This window comes from Onychomys torridus, chromosome 5, assembly GCF_903995425.1.
Source record: "Onychomys torridus chromosome 5, mOncTor1.1, whole genome shotgun sequence".
Classification (NCBI taxonomy): domain Eukaryota; kingdom Metazoa; phylum Chordata; class Mammalia; order Rodentia; family Cricetidae; genus Onychomys; species Onychomys torridus.
Window position 1 is genome coordinate 39,578,009 of NC_050447.1, and position 16,164 is coordinate 39,594,172.

At 44.7% G+C, this 16,164-nt stretch overlaps 1 protein-coding gene across 1 annotated transcript in view; it reads left to right on the forward strand.

Moving 5' to 3' along the window:
* Positions 1–16,164, forward strand: part of Zfp1 (ZFP1 zinc finger protein) — a 31,223-nt gene continuing 15,059 nt past the window's right edge. The window contains exon 1 of the mRNA XM_036187826.1: positions 1–148. The gene's annotated coding sequence lies outside the window, so the exon portion shown is untranslated. The remainder of the gene's footprint in view (positions 149–16,164) is intronic.

A 16,164-nucleotide genomic window follows, 5' to 3' on the forward strand; every position in this document is an offset into this window, starting at 1 on the left:
GTACGGCCGTCCGCTCTACAGTCTGCGCGCTTGCGCGAACGCACTGGCGGTCGCCCTTCCCCCACCTGCAGTCGCGAGTGGGTGACAGGGTCCCCTTCTCCACGCGCTTCGGGACCCGGAACCCCGAGTGGAGGCTAAACCTCTCCAGGTAGGTGTGCAAGGCCCGAGAGAAGGGTCGTGTCCGCGCCGGGGGGGGGGGGGGGGGCGCCTCGCGGGCCGTGACGACCCCCGGGGCGTAGGTTCGGGCCTCCAGCCCATCTGAGAGTTGGTCCCGGTGGGCTGCTCCTGACGAACGCGTGCGGGGTCGGAGGAGGCCGGGCAGCTCGGAACTCCAGCCTGCCTTTGTCAGGAGACGCGCCTCGGCCGGGCGTCGCCGGCGGCCTCCCCCGCGCGGGAACGAGTCCGGAAGCCCGGCCGGCGCGCTCGTGACCCTCCACGAGGGTGTGTGGGCGGGCCCCATCAGCTGGCCACGCCCCCGCGGCCACCCTAGCGGGCTCCAGGAGCCTCCTTGCCTTGCCCAGGATGCCTGGTGTTTCCAGTTACGTCGTCACGGAGTAATCGCGTTTACCCTCTGTTTCCGCCTTGCGCCTCAGTGTGAGCAGGATTTTTCTCTTCTTCTAAGATTGGCTTTTCCGGGTAGCTCAGGTTAGCCTGGAGCTTGCCATGTAGCCCAGGTTGGCCTCAAACTCGAGGTCTGTACAAGCCCAGCTTCACCTGTATTTTCTTGATTAGCGTTATCTTTTGAGTTATTTTTTAAAGTTTTCACACAGGTATAGGCGATCTATCAGCCACACACACCCCCATGTCTCCCAGTTGGCATTTGTTTAACCCTCCCTCCCTCCTGTTCTTTTCTCTCTAGTTTCATTTCTGTACACGATTTTATGCATCTCCATAAAAATGTAGGAACCACTAGTCAGAAAAAAAAAAAAAACAGGATATTTGTCTGAGAGTAATTTGCTTAATATGATTATATCCAGTTGCCTCCATTTTCGTGCAAATGACATAACTTCGTTCTTTATGGTTGAAAAAAATTCCATTGTGGGGTTAGAGAGCGGGCTCAGTGAGTAAAAGCACCTCCCGCCAGCGCTGGAAATCTTTGAGTTTGAGCCCAGGAGCCCATTAGTAGGGGAGAACTGAGAGTTGTGCTCTGACCTCTGCATGCATGTGTGTGCACGAACATCCACACACACTCACATGAAAACGTGTAAGAGTTCCATTATGTACGTATGTCATGTTTTCTTTATCCGTTCCTCTGTTGTTGGACACCTACGTTGGTTCATAACAGCTATTTGTGAATAATGCTGCAAAAAACAATAATGTGCAAGTGTCTGTCTCTGTGTTGGACTCGCCAGATGGTCTTTATCTTGGGTCCCATTTGGGAATTTCCAAACAGGGGCTTAAGCTTGTTTTGTTTTCTACCTACGTTTGCAGACCTTATCCCAAGGCCAGCGTCTGGACTCTAAACTTATTTCCAGGGAGGGGATGGGTCGGTGCCTAACGCAAGCAAGTTTACAGAAGCAAAATCAGCAATTAGCAATTGTAAAATGTATCTTTAATTTTTTTCTCTCACATGTACAACTTTATGCCAGAAGGGGGCATCTGATCTCATTATAGAGGCTCGTGAGCTACCTTGTGGTTGCTGGAATTAAACTCAGGACCTCTGGAAGAGCAGCCAGTGGTCTTAACCTCCGAGCCATCTCTCTAGCCCTGTATTTTATCTTTTAAGAACTTTCTGTTGATCAGAGTTGTGGGAGGTGGTGATCTTGTCTCAGAGACTGGTCTATCATGACAGTGTTTTCAGTATTTTATCTGGTTCAGCTGTCCAGGTTGCCCACTTGGTGGCTTTCTCTGCCAAGCATTTCCTTTGCTGGTGCAAGAGTTGTCTTTTTAATGATACTTACAAGCTGCGTTTGTGGTAGCATCAATGCTTCTAGCAAGATAATGTCAATTCCTTTGTTTCATAGGGAGCCTTTGGCCACTAGTAACCCTTTTTTCCAAATGGACGCATAAGCATGACCCACACGCAGAGTCAGTTTAAATATTTACTTGCTCAAGTTGTAGAAGTCCAATTAAGGCAGGAAGGATAGGAATTGTGGCAGCGGCACTTCCTGTGACATCGTCTTCCAAGCTCCGCCTTTCAAATTCTGATTTTTCTCTTACAAGGGGAAGGGTAACATAATTTAAGGTTTGGCAGGTTTGGGTTTTTTATTGTTTTTTTGTTTGTTTGTTTGTTTGGTTTGGTTTGGTTTTTTGAGACAGTTTTTCTGTGTAGCCCTGGCTGTCTTGGAACTCACTCTGTAGACCAGGCTGTCCTCAAACTCAGAGATCTGCCTGCCTCTGCCCCTGAGTGGTAGGATCAAAGGTGTGTGCCATCATCGCCCAGCAGTTTGGCAGTTTTTAAGGTAAGGTCAGGAATGTCATAGCTGGGTGTGATGCTGTGTTACTGTTTAACCAGTGGTGTACCTTTGTGTTTTTTGTTTTTGTTTGTGGGTTTGGTTTTGTTTGGGGTTGTTTGTTTTCTTTAAGCCAGGGTTTCTCTGTGTAGTCCCCACTGTCCTGGACTGCACTCTGTAGACCAGGACCTTCATCTTTGGAGCTGTCCTCCCATAAGTTTTGATGCTTCACCCTTAAGCCAAAAAAAACTGGACCAGGTGCTTCTTAGACTTTTGGAATTGGTTTGTGGAAGTAGTGTGGAAGAGTTTGGAACTTTGGGTTAGAAAAGCCCTAAAATGGTGTGAGGAGAATGAAGCGGGCCATTCTGGTTCAGAGGACTAGAACATCAAGAGAAACTTAAGGGGTTGGAGAGGTGGCTCAGCAGTTCAGAGTGCTTCCTGCTTTTGCTGGGGACACATGTTCAATTTCTAACAACCATGTTGGGTGGCTCCAGGAAATCCAACACCTTCTTCCGGCCTCTTCAGGCACCCACACACAGGGCATACACTCAGACATACACACATATGCAAGAATAAAAATAAATCCGTAAGAGAGGGAATGGCAGAAAAACACTGATAGTGAAGGCCTCTGGCTAATGAGGCTTCAGAGGGAGGCAAGGTCTTTTCTGAAATGACGCTAGAGGCCATTTGTGTCATATTCTGGTCAAAAACTGGGCTGCCTTCTCTCTATATCCTGAGAATTTGATGAGGCTGCATTCAACAGTAATGGACTCATTTGTTTGGTGGAGGATATCTGAAGACAAGATGGGGGCAGAAGAGGTGGTTTAGTGATTAAGACACTGGCTGCTAGCCGGGCGGTGGTGCACGCCTTTAATCCTAGCACTTGGGAGGCAGAGGCCCACCTGGGCTACAGAGTGAGTTCCAGGAAAGGTGCAAAGCTGTGGGGGGGGGGGGGGCACTGGTTGCTCTTCCAGAGGACCTAGGTTCAATTCCCATTGCCGTTTTCTGGATGACATTCAGACTGTATCAAGGTTACTGTTCACTGCACTTATCTTAGTGTACTGTGAGAGACGGCAGAAAGATGGAAAGCTGGTTTGCTGGGGAAAGGAGGGAGTTGTAGGCTACAAAGCAGATGCAGTTGTTAAAGAGATCAATATGTTTGAGGGAGACCTTATCACTGAGATAATAGGAAAATGCTCCAGGGCAAAGTCCCTCGCTGTGAAGGTTGCCTGTAACAAAGGAGGAGCCTAAACTGAGGATGCCACTGCAGGAGTCCTCTGTTTGAAAACCACCACCTGGGGAGGTGTTTCCTCTGGGTAAGCTTGAAAGGCAGACAGAAGTTGACACAAGTGTGGCTCAAGGGAACTAAGCTGTATCTCCAGCTGGAAGCAGGTTTTGACATCATGGTATAGGTGCTAGATGGAAGAGTAAGGGGTTCATGGAGGCTTGTGCCAAGTTTCTGGAAGGCTTCTGAGGCCAAGCAGTGTGGCCATTGTGGGAAGTTATGAAGGTTGTCAGGTCCACAGGAAATGCCCAACTCCCCAAACTCCAAAAGGTTGTCCAAATAGCCAAAAATGAGCTCAACCTGAACTATAGGAGGATTTCTAATGGTTAGATAAAAGCCAGCCTTCCTCAGGAACTTGTGAAGAAACTGATCCCACCTGCCAAAATGAGTCAATTCCCTTACCTCTGGCAGAGGGAACGTATGCAACCTGTGGCACCTATCAGCATATCAAAGCCTATAGTGACAAAGACCAGGCTCCCTCAGTGTCACAAGTACCTGTGATATGTCATAAAGCCCATTCTGGCATTCTAGCCTTTCTCTCCTTCCCAGGCTTCCCTCCTCCCATATACAGTTTTGGGACTGATTAATGCTCAGGTATGCCATTTGGGCATTTCCAGATACCCAGGCTGAGTTTTATTTGTGAGTGGGTACGTGCAACCAGCCCTCCATATTTGTTGGTTCTGTATCTGTGACCTCAGGTCTTTTGTTCTCTTTATAATGGCAAAGATTTTCCCTGCCCCTGCTTCTCATCATGCATTCTCTATTCTCTGTCCCTTGCTCTTTCTTCTCCCACAGACAGCCCTGGCCATGTCCAGTCTGTTTCTCTTTCTCTCTGGACTCCTCCAGATACCTCTGGGTATTCTCTCTCAGGCACAGTGAAACCTCCCCTAACTGGAGCAGTCACGTCAGCGGTTTCTTTACTGCATCTCCAACACACAGGTGACAGCTAAGGTGCAGTGAAGAGCAGGGTGTTGGAGAAGACAGGATTGGAGGACTCCAGCTGAAGAAAGTGGAGAGACTGCGTGTGCGCAGTGGCAGAACTGCCGGGGAGGAAGGATTTTGGAGCTTGGATTATGGGATACCCAGGGTCCGGGGATTTCCATACGTCCGGCGTGAGATATCTGAGGGAAAAATTCTACGTACCTATGCTCTTAGTCTGTTAACCTTATTCCTCCAAGACAAAATTCTGTCTTTGTTTTGTTTTTTTTGTTTTTTTCGAGACAGGGTTTCTCTGTGTAGCTTTGCGCCTTTCCTGGTACTCACTTTGGAGACCAGGCTGGCCTTGAACTCATAAAGATCCGCCTGCCTCTGCCTGAGTGCTGGGATTAAAGGCGTGCACCACTACTACTACTACTACTACTACTACTACTACTACCACCACCACCACCGCCGCCGCCACCGCCGCCGCCACCGCCGCCGCCCGGCCAAAATTCTGTCTATTAAAGCTACAGCTCCATCAGGCATTCAGGGCAGAATAAATGTAGATTCACCAAGCTCTTTGTCTGTCTACTTTATTCCTCTGGGATGAAATCCTATCTACACAGCTTCAGTTCTGTACTCAAGTCTAGTTCCTTTCTGATTAATTCTCTCTCCATTTATCTCCTGTCACCTCTAAGTTCTATCTTAATTCTCTCAACTTAGTTCTGCCCCATCTAGGTTCTCATCCATCTAGTTCTTTCCCATCTAGCTCCTCTCCCATCTCCTCCTTTCTCATCTTGTTCTTCCCCTTCTGGCTCTTCCTCAACATCCATCTTGTTCCTCTAGTACTCTCTTTTAACCCTTCAATCTAGTTCTTCCCATGTAGTCCCTTTCTCTCCAGTTCTTACCCATCTGGTTCTTCTGCTTTTTCCTCTTTATCCTTCTCTCCGGCTCCTTATTCTCTTCATTCCCCCTTAGTCTCCCAGGAATCCAGTTATAAACCCAAGCAATAACAATCCTCTGGCAGAGCAAGGTCACCAGGCTTGAATTCTTATGGGGTCATAGACGTAGGTAAGAATTTTCCTCAGGCAGTGACTACCAGGCTTTCTTTTACAACCCAAAATGGAGTAGTAGAGGAGGTCAACTGAGTGCTAATGTCCCTTAGTGTTAGTTATTTATCGGCGCTCTTACCCCGTGAGGAACACATCCCGAACACAAATCCACAGAAGAGTTTTTATTAAAGAGGATAGAAATGTGAATGTGACAGGCCTGTGTGAAGCACACAGGTGAGTGAGGAGAGGAGAGGAGAGAGGAGAGAGAGCTGTGCAACATGGCGCCGGCTTTTTAAAGAGTGAACCGCGCATGCATACAGGACTACTCCACGAATGTGCGTAGATTACATGGCCAAGTGTGCTTTACCCAACCATGTAAAGCCATGGAGTCCTAGCCACGCGAGATGTTCTGACCTGGAAATGGCTATTTTGAACCGGAAATAACTAGGGGGTCTGCCGGGCAAGCCCAACCGTGTGGACATGTTGTGATTTCCTATCACTTAGTATATCAAAAAGGGAATCTGTGTGCTCAGTCTACATTCCTAGAAGTGGTTAGGTAAGAAGTTAGGGGTCTGTTAGTAAGGTTGTATAAGAAGGGAGGGTCTCACTCTAAATTGCACAAGAAATAAAACTAGCCATAAAAATAAAACCACCACTAGGTGGTGGTACACGCCTTTAATCCCAGCACTTGGGAGGCAGAGGCAGGTGGAGCTCTCTGTGAGTTCAAGGCCAGACTGGTCTCCAAAGTGAGTTCCAGGAAAGGCACAAAGCTACACAGAGAAACCCCGTCTCAAAAAACCAAAAAAAAAAAAAAAAGAAAGAAAACTATCCACCTGACCTGGGAGATAGGTGTTTCATTTAGCCTTGGATGCTTGATAGGCATTTTAGATAAATACACTCTTAGGAGTTCTTGGAAGCACACAAGAAAATCATTTTAGGAACCAGCTAATATATATATTATTATATAAATCTAAAATATCACCAAGACTTCTTAAGCCATGACTTGATCTTTGGAGAAGTCCTTGACTTTTCCAAGTAGTAGCTTTGTGATAGTAACTGGATTCCATTATGTTTTCCTGCGGCTAGCAGCACTGGATGATTTTACTACAAACCTCAGATGCTGTTCATGGAGTTTGGGATTTGCCTGATGGGTTTAGGTCTTGTTTTGGCATAAACTTTCCTTGTTATTAGCCCATTCCTCCCATTTAGAATGGGAGTTGTTTGCCTGTGCCATTGTGTATCGGAAGTACAGAACTTGTGGGATTTTGTTGTTGTTCATTTGTTTTTGTTTTTGTTTTTCAAGATGGTGTTTCTCTTTGTAGCCTTGGCTGTCCTGGAACCCACTCTGTAGACCAGGCTGGTCTCAAACTCACAGAGATCCACCCACCTCTGCCTTCTTAATGCTGGGATTAAAGGTGTGCACCACTACACCTGGCTTGTACTTATACTTTTGAACAGTGTTGGGACTGTTAAAGAAAATGGGCACTTCTGAAGTTGGACTGAATGAATGCATTTGTATCATGAGCTGATAAGGACAAGAGATGGAAGTTGTGGCTTAAAAGTAATGTTTGTCTGACAGGTTGACAAATGGTAGACTTATGGTAGTTAATGTTGTCAACTAAATAGGATTTAGAATTCCCTAGGAGACAAACCTCTGGGCATGTCTGTGAGAAAGTTTCTGTATTGGTTTAATTGAGATGGAAAGCCCTGGCCAGGGATCCAGGACTAGTAGAAAGGAAAAAGCTAGTGAGTTGGCATCATCTCTGCTTTCTGAAGGTGGACTCAGTGTCATCAGTTGCCTCATGCTGATGTCACAACGGACTCTACTCAACGTGAGCCCTGCTAACCCTTCCTTAGGTTGCTTTTGTCGGGTACTTAGTCACAGCAATTAGAGAAGCAGCCAATACACTTGCCTTTCCCAGAAAATGTTGATGTTGTCTCTTAGTTTGAAGAAAGGACGGTGCGGTGGCTGTCCACTCTACCTGCTAAGTTCAGGTTTCTGGTATTATTGCAAAACCAAGATTCTACACTTGTGTGAAGGCACCAGGGCCTGGCAGGGAGGAGACCATGTGGCCATCCTTCAGCCTTGGGTCATTTTGCTTAATTCCAGTTAGGAATTACGAAGAGGCCAGTACTATCATCCAAATGAGGCTTTATGGGGCTTATATTAGAGCTTATAGGAGAGAACCCATGGAGAGCCTCTTTGGGTTGGTCTCTGAGAAAGCAGTGAATAAAGAAAGCTCATATAGTTTGACATGTGACTTGCACAGGCGTACAGCAACTGTTTTGTACAGCGACTGTTTTGTACTGTATGAATATTGTTTTGAGACAGCAAGTATTGTTATTTGAGACAGCAAGCCTAGGCTACCTAGACCTACCTAAGTAGAACTTACTTTGTACCCTACTCTTGTCTGGATAACTTACTGTGTAGCCCAGGCTGGCCTTGAACTCAAGGCAATGATCTTGCCTCAACTGCTAGGATTGTAGGTGTGAGTAACCACCGCCAGCTTTCATGATTGCACAGCCAGGTGGTCTGCTCCTATGCATGGGTCTGTCAGTGCTCAGTTCACATGGGTCTCACTATTGGCACACTTACCAGGAAGGTTATATGTCATGAGCAGACAGTCTGCATGGGAAAGCTTCAGGGAAGAGAAGGTCCTTTTCGAGCTTTGAAGAGAGTAGGAATAGAGCTACCTAGAGCAGGATGCATGTGCAGCTAAACCTGTTTCTCATTAGAACCAGAAAATACAGTGGGGAAATCAGGCCTCTTCTACTGTCTCATATGCCTTTATGATATCAGGCTTTCCTGTGGTCCTTGCCATTTGTCACTGTCTTCTTTTAGTGCATCTTTTAGCAGCATTTTATAATATTCAAATCGCATTTATTAATTTGTGTATGTATGTGGGCACTTGCATGGGGGTCAGAGGACATCTTGTGGGAGTTGGTTTTTCCTTCCACCATGAACTCAGGACATTAAATGTGTTAGTCAGCAGTTACATGTGGAGCCATCTCACCAATCTTTCTAATTTTTATAAAGTAGTCCTAACTATTTCTGTGAAGTATTTTATTGGAAATGGAATCTTATTTTTTCTTTTATATATTTTGATTTTGTAAACCTCTTTTTTTCTTCTTTTTCTTTTTCTTTATTCTTCTCTCATACAGTACGTCCTGACCACTGCCTCCTTCTTTCCCCTTCTCTCTGCCCCCCCCCTCCCCTTTCCCCAGATCCACTGTTCCTCAGTTTCCCTTCAGAAAAGAGCAGACCTCCCGGATATATCAACCAAATAAGATGCAATAAAACGAGGTATAAATCCTCATACCAAGGCTGGATGAGGCAACCAGTAGGAGGAAAAGGACCCAAGAGCAGGCAAAGAGTCAGAGACACTCCACCTCTACTCTTAGGAGTCCCACAAAACCTCCAAGCTAAAGAGCTATGGCATGTATGCGGAGGACCTAGCATAGACCCACACAGGCTCCGTGATTGCCGCTTCAGTCTCTGTGAGCCCCTATGAACCCTGCTTAGTTGATTCTGTGGTTACAGAAGATGGCCAGTTCAGGCTCCACATCCTCCATTACTAGGTGGCCTTGCTAGGGTCATCCTCATCAGTTCCAGGAAGTTTACACTGCACTAGGTTTCTACATTGCCCCCTAAATGCCCACTGATTCCAGTCGTCTCTCCCTGTACTCCGTCCCTCTGCCTCTCCATTTCTCACCTGATCCCCCCCTTCTCATCCCCTCCCACCCTCATTCCACCAGCAAAAATCTGTTTCCCCTTCCCAGGGAGATCATGAGTGTCGTCAGTGTCTGTCCCTCCATGTCGTGTCCTCACCCCCACCCCACCCACCCACACACCAGAGGCCCTCCTTGTTACTTATCCTCTCTGGGTCTGTGGGTTGTTGTGCGATTATCATTTACTTTACAGCTAATATCAATTTATGCCTGAGTACATATCGTTTGTCTTTCCGAGTCTGGGTTGCCTTGCTTAGGATGATTTTTTTCCTAGTTCCATCCATTTGCCTGCAGATTTCATGATGTCATTTTCTTCAAACAGCTGAGTGCATAAATATACACTCCAGGATATAAATATACATTTTCTTTATCCATTCTTTAGTTGAGGGCCATCTAAATTGTTTCCAGTTCCTGATTATTATAAATAAAGCTGCTGTGAACATAGTTGAGCAAGTGTTCTTGTGGTAGGATACCTCATCTTTTGGGTATATGCCCAAGAGTGGTATAGCTGGGTCTTGAGATAGATCGATTCCCAATTTTCTGAGGAACTGCCATATTGATTTCCATAGTGGCTAGACGAATTTGCATTCCCACCATCAATGGAGGAGTGTTCCCCTTGATTCACACTCTCAGCAGCATGAGCTGTCACTTGTGTTTTTGATCTTAGCCATCCTGACAGATGTAAAATGGAATCTCAAAGTAATTTTGATTTGCATTACTGTGGTGGCTAAGGGATGTTGCACATTTCTTTAAATGTTTCTCAGCCATTTGAGATTCTGCTATTGAGAATTCTGTAGAGCTGTACTTCATTTTTTTAATTGGATTGTTTGGATTGTTGATATCTAGTTTCTTGAGCTCTTTATATATTTTGGATATTAGCCCTGTGTTGAATGTGGAGGTGGTGAAACTCTTTTCCACTCTTGTAGACTGCTATTTTGCCCTATTGATGGTGTCCTTTGCCTTATGGAAGCTTTTCAATTTCATGAAGCACCGTTTATTAATTGTCGATCTTGGTGCCTTATTTATTTATTTTGGTTTTAGTTTTTTGAGACAGGGTTTCTTTGTGTAGCTTTGGAGCCTGTCCTGGAACTTACTCTGTAGACCAGGCTGGCCTTAAACTCACAGAGATCTGCCTGCCTCTGCTTCTTGAGTGCAGGGATTAAAGGCGTGCACCACCACCACCTAACACTGGACTTGAGTTTTGTGCAGGGTGATAGATGTGGATCTATTTGCATCCTTCTACATGCCAACATCCAAAAAATCAGGTGTCCATAGGTGTGTGGATGCCCCAGCCAGCGGGGTTTCAACGGGGGTGACCCACCTGTGGGAGCGAATGAGAGACAGGAGACACAAGAGACAGCAGCAAGACAGTATCCTGATCAAGCCGCCAAACTTTATTTTCCTCCACATGGCTTATACAGCATAAGAGGGGAAGGGGCAGGAAGGCGGGAAGGGGAAGGGACGTGGAAGGCGTGCAGTATGTGGGAGACGTGCAGGTCGTGCAACTGCAACAAGTCTGCTAAGGTAACTGGTCAGGGGCCATTTGTTCTGTTGCTAGGCTACCTGACCATGGAATGCTCTTTACAATTGGTTGCCATGGCACCTGACTGTGGAATGTTCTTATCTTTGGGAGCCTCCAGTTAGCAAACAGGTGTTACTGCTCTAAGGGAGGGCGGTTGCCTTATGACTTGTTCTCTAGCTTAGCTAGTACTTTCCATGGTTCATGTTTGGTTCCTGAAATCTTGGTCCCTAACATGTGGATTTATATCTGGGTCTTTGATTCTGTTCCACTGATAGACCTGTCTGTTTTTATGCTAATACCATGCACTTTTATTACTATAGCTCTGTAGTACAGCTTGATATCAAGGATGGTGATAACCTCTGGAAGTTCTTTTATTGTACAGGATTGTTTTAGCTATCCTGGGTTTTTTGTTTTGTTTTGTTTTTTGTTTATTTGTTTGTTTTTCCATATGAAGTTGAGTATTGTCCTTTCAAGTTCTGTAAAGAATTGGCTGGGCAGAGGCAGGTGGATCTCTGTGAGTTCGAGGCCAGCTTGGTCTACAGAGCTAGTCCAGGACAGGCTCCAAAGCTACAGAGAAACCGTGTCTTGAAAAACAAAAAAACAAAACAAAACAAACAAAAAATTGTGTTAGAGTTTTGATGGGGATTGCATTGAATCTGTAGATTGCTTTTGGTAGTGTTGTAAACTCACTGAAATGCAAAAGCAAGGTTTATTGTGGCTGATGCAGTGGAGGATAGAAGAGGTGCCCGCCCCTTGGCAAGCTCAAGTTTTTTGTTTGTTTGTTTTGGTTTGGTTTGGGTTTGGTTTTTTGAGACAGGTTTCTCTGTGTAGTTTTGCGCCTTTCCTGGATCTCGCTTTGTAGACCAGGCTGGCCTTGAACTCACAGAGATCCACTTGCCTCTGCCTCCCGAGTGCTGGGATTACAGGTGTGCACCACCACTGCCTGGCTGGCAAAGCTCAGTTTTCAAAGGCAAAAATCACAAGGTTACATCAGTTACGGGTGCTAGTACAGGTGCTGTTCTGATTGGCTCAAGTTTTAGGGGCTTTCCAAAATTTCTGTGTTATCTTACTTTGCAGTTTTGACCAGTTGTTGGTCAAACTTTATAGACTATGTCTGGCATTGGGGCATTCTGTGGTTAATCAGTTGCTGCCAGATAGTCCTTCAAACATCCTGACTTTGTACTTTTGAGTTCCTGGGACCTATGTCAGCAGCTCTGAGAATTTCAAAACTCAGGCCTATTTCAAGCTGGGGTGAAGGGCTTGCTTGAAATGGAGTGTTTTGGTTCTTTAGGTAGGATGGCCATTTTTAATATGTTAATTCTACCAATCCATGAGCATGAGAGATCTTCCCATCTTCTGATATCTTCAATTTATTTTTTCAAAGACTTGAAATTATCGTCATACAAGTCTTTCACTTGCTTGGTTAAAATTATCCCCAGGACATTTTATATTGTTTGTGGCTATTGTGCTGATTTCTTTCTCAGTCGTTCGTCATTGTGTATAGGAGGGCTACTGTTTTTTGGTTTGGTTTGTTTTTCTAGACAGGGTTTCTCTGTGTAACAGTCCTGGCTGTCCTGGAACTCTATGTAGACCATGCTATCCTCGAACTCACTAAAATCTGCCTGCTTCTCTCTGCCTCCCAAGTGTACACTGCGTGGCAGCCACTGTTTTTTTGTTTGTTTATTTGTTTGTTTGTTTGTTTTTGGTTTTTCGAGACAGGGTTTCTCTGTAGCGTTGGAGCCTGTCCTGGACTAGCTCTGTAGACCAGGCTGGCCTCGAACTCACAGAGATCCACCTGCCTCTGCCTCCGGAGTGCTGGGATTACAGGTGTGCGCCACCACCGCCCGGCTAGCCACTGATTTTTTTAAGTTAATCTTGTATCCAGCCAAATTGCTCAAGATGTTTATGAGCTGTAGAAGAATTTTTAGGGTCACTTATGTATACTATCACATCATCTGCAAATAATGATACTTTGACTTCTTCCTTTCCAATTTGTATCCCTTTGATCTCCTTCAGTTGTCTTACTGTTCTAGCTAGAACTTCAAGTATTGTACTGATAAGATATGCAGAGAGTGGACAGCCTTGTCTGGTTCCTGATTTAAGTGGGATTGCTTTGAGTTTCTCTCCATTTAATTTGATGTTGGCTGTAGGATTGGTGTAAATTGCCTTTATTATGTTTAGGTATTTCCCTTGTATCCCTGATTTCTCCAAGACTTTTATCATGAAGGGATGCTGGATTTTGTCAATGACTTTTCTAGCATCTAATGAAATGATCATGTGGGTTTTTTTTTTCTTTTAATTTATTTATATGGTGGATTACATTGATGGATTTTCATATGTTCAACCATCCCTACATCTCTGGGATGAAGCCTACTTGATCTAGGTGGATGATCTTTTTGATATGTTCTTGGATTTGGTTTCCTAGTATTTTAGTGAGTATTTTTGCATCTATGTTCATATGTGATTCTCTTTGTTGAATCTTTGTGTGGTTTGGATATCAGGGTGACTGTGGCCTCATAAAATGATTTTGGCAATGTTCCTTCTATTTCTATTTTGTGGAATAATTAGAGTATTGGCATTAGCTCTTCTTTGAAAGTCTGGTAAAATTCTACACTAAAACCATCTGGTCCTGGGCTTTTTGGGGGTGGGTGGGAGACTTATAATGACTGCTTATATTTCCTTAGAGATTATAGGACTATTTAAATTACTTATCTGATCTTGATTTAATGTTGGTAAGTGGTACTCAAGAAAATTACCCATTTCTTTTAGATTTTCCAGTTTTGTACAGGTTTTTTTTTTTTTTTTTTAACTTTATTTTATGTGCATTGTGTGAAGGTGTCAGATCCCCTGGAACTGGAATTACAGACAGTTTGTGAGCTGCCATGTGGGTGCTGGGAATTGAAGGACAGCCAGTGCTCTTAACCACTGAACTGAGCTCTCTCCAGCCCTGAGTACAGGTTTTAAAGTATGACCTAATGGTTCTTTGGATTTCCTTAGTGTCTGTTATGCCCTCCTTTTGTGTTTCTGATCTTGTTAAGTTGGATTTTCTCTCTCCATCTTTTTTTTTTTTTTTTAAGATTTATTTATCTATTATGTATACAGTGTTCTTTCTACATGCCAGAAGAGGGCATCAGATCTCATTACAGATGGTTGTGAACCACCATGTGGTTGCTGGGAATTGAACTCAGGACCTCTGGAAGAGCAGCCAGTTATCTTAACCACTGAGCCATTTCTCCATCTTTTAATTTGGATAGGATTTGTCTATCTTGTTGGTTTTCTCAAATACCAACTCTTTGTTTCATTGATTCTATTATTCTCTCGGTTTCTGTTTTATTGATTTCAGCCCTCAGTTTAATTATCTCTTGCCATCTACTCCTCATGAGTGTCTGCTCCTCCCCGAGAGCTTTCAGATGTGCTGTTATGTTTCTAGTATGAGATCATACCAACTGCTTTATGTGGGCACTTAGTGCTATGAACTTTCCTCTTAGCACTGCTTTCATTGTGTCCCATAAGTTTGGGTATGATGTGCATTCGTTTTCATTGAATTCTAAGAAGTCCTTAACTTCTTTATTTCTAGCTTGACCCAGTAGTCATTCAGTAGAGAATTCTTCAGTCTCCATGAGTTTGTAGGCTTTCTGTTGTTTCTGTTACTGCTGAAATCCAACTTTAATCCATGGTGGTCTGATAGGATGCAAGGGGTTATTTCACTTTTTTTGTTGAGACTTGTTGGTGACTAAGTAAGTGGTCAGTTTTGGAGAAAGTTCCATGAAGAAGGTATGTTCTTTTGTGTTTGGGTGAAATGTTCTATAGATACCGGTTAGGTCCATCTCCTGAATTCTGTAGTTTCTGTTCACCTACCCAGATTTTCCATTTCCAGATTCCCTCAGTTTGTATTTTCTTTATTGCTTCTATTTCCATTTTTCATATCTTGAACATTTTGATTTGTTTTCTTCAACGGCTTGTTTTTCCTTGGCTTCCTTTAGGGAATTTAGTTTTCCACCATTTGTTGTTTGTCTTTCCCTCAGTTTCTTTAAGTGATTTACTCACTTCTTTATGGACCTCTTTTTCCTGTGCTTCAGTTGTGTTGGAATATCTAGGACTTGCAGTAACGGGACAGCTGGGCTCCCGTGGTGCCATATTGCCCTGGCTGTTTTTGTGCTCTTACGCTGCCATCTAGGCATCTGGGTTGGTGGTGATTCTAGGTCTCAGTGCTGACTTCTGGGTTTGTCTTTGTTGGTGTTTTGTTCCTTGGTCTTTGTTTCCTCTCTGGTCTTCTTGGCCAGTGTGGCCTGTGGTTGAGCAGGGGACTTCTGCCTGAGTTGGGGCAAGACTGCTGGTGACTGGTGTGGTCACGTATCCAGCAGGTAGATGGCCTACCTGGTATTCTGGCAGATGTAGCCTATGGGTGGACAGGGCATGTGTACCTAAGAGAACCAAGATTGTAAAGGAGTTCCATGAGTTGCGGCCTCCCTGGTCTTCCCGCAGGCATGGCCTATGGCTGGGCAGCCCACCTCCTTTTTTCAAATATTAATTTTTGTTGTTTTCAGTTATGTGTGATTTCGTCTTCTATGTATGCCCCATATGTGCCTGCAGAAGCCAGAAGAGGGCATCAGATAGATCCCCTGGAGTTGGTGTTCTGGGTGGGTGGCTGTGAATGTCTCACATGGGTGCTGGAAATTGAACTCCAGTCCTCTGGAAGAACAGGAAATGCTCTTCACCACAGAGTGTCTGTCTCTCCACCCCTCCATTGTGTTTACATTTTAAATTTTTAAAAAATGTTTATGTGATGGGTGTTTTGCCTGCATGTATGTCTGTGCTTTACTTGTGTGTCTGGTGCCTGAGGGACCTGGAACTGGAGTTATGGGCTGTTGTGATCTGCTAGGTGGGTGATGGGAATGAAACCTTGGTCCTGTAGAAGAGCAGTGAGCGTGCTTAAATCCTATCTCTAGTCTCCAAAGAAAAGATTCAATATCCGCAGCAACTATGATAATGTGCCCTGGGTCATTCTAGCTACTGGTCATTGTGTTCTTTGTTGTTTCGTTGTAGATTTTTGTGTAGTTGGGCAAGTCTTTCTGTGTAGCCAGGCTGGCCTGGAACATGTGGTCCTGCTTCAGCCTGTCAGGTGTTACCAGCCCTCCACACCCAACCTGGGTTTCCTTTTTCTTGGCCTGTCTGGTTAGTTTTATTGGTGTTATTGATCTTTCTGCTTACCAGCTTTGCTTTCATTGCATCCTCCATTGTTTGAAATAATAAACTTCTGCTCTT